Source organism: Coloeus monedula (genome assembly GCF_965178545.1).
Source record: "Coloeus monedula genome assembly, chromosome: 6".
Classification (NCBI taxonomy): domain Eukaryota; kingdom Metazoa; phylum Chordata; class Aves; order Passeriformes; family Corvidae; genus Coloeus; species Coloeus monedula.
The window spans coordinates 58,019,984-58,020,485 of NC_138786.1; positions in this window are offsets into that span (position 1 = coordinate 58,019,984).

Sequence of the window (502 nt, forward strand, 5' to 3'; positions counted from 1 at the left end):
TTGTGTTGAGACCTGGAGATGTGAGGCTTTTTTCAGAGCTATGGGAGAAAACAGAACTGCTGTGATGGGGCTGCAGAAGTGTGACCACGTGTGAGTTCTCCTCCCTTCTGGATTTGCACATCAGTGTCTCAGGAGAGGCCATGGGGCGCTCGTCTCTGTCTGCGTTTCTGACATTGTAGCAGCTGCACTGCTATAGTGCCTTTTCTGAGACTCTGCAAAAGCACCTTATGAAATCAAGCCTCAGAACAGCACTGTGGGACAGGGAATTGCTCCCTCTCCTTCTCAGAGGCAGAACTGAGAGGGAGAGGTAAAGGGACAGGTTTGAAATGGCAGAAGAAGCCTGTGCCAGAGCTTGGAGAGAGCACCTTGGTCTCTGACTCCCCGAGCAAGACTTCCGAGCACTGACTGGACAATGTCCTTTTTCAGCACTGGATGGTGTGAAGTGTAGAACAGCATCATTTGGGACAGATGTTTACCTCAGTGTGCTGGTCCCTGGGGAATG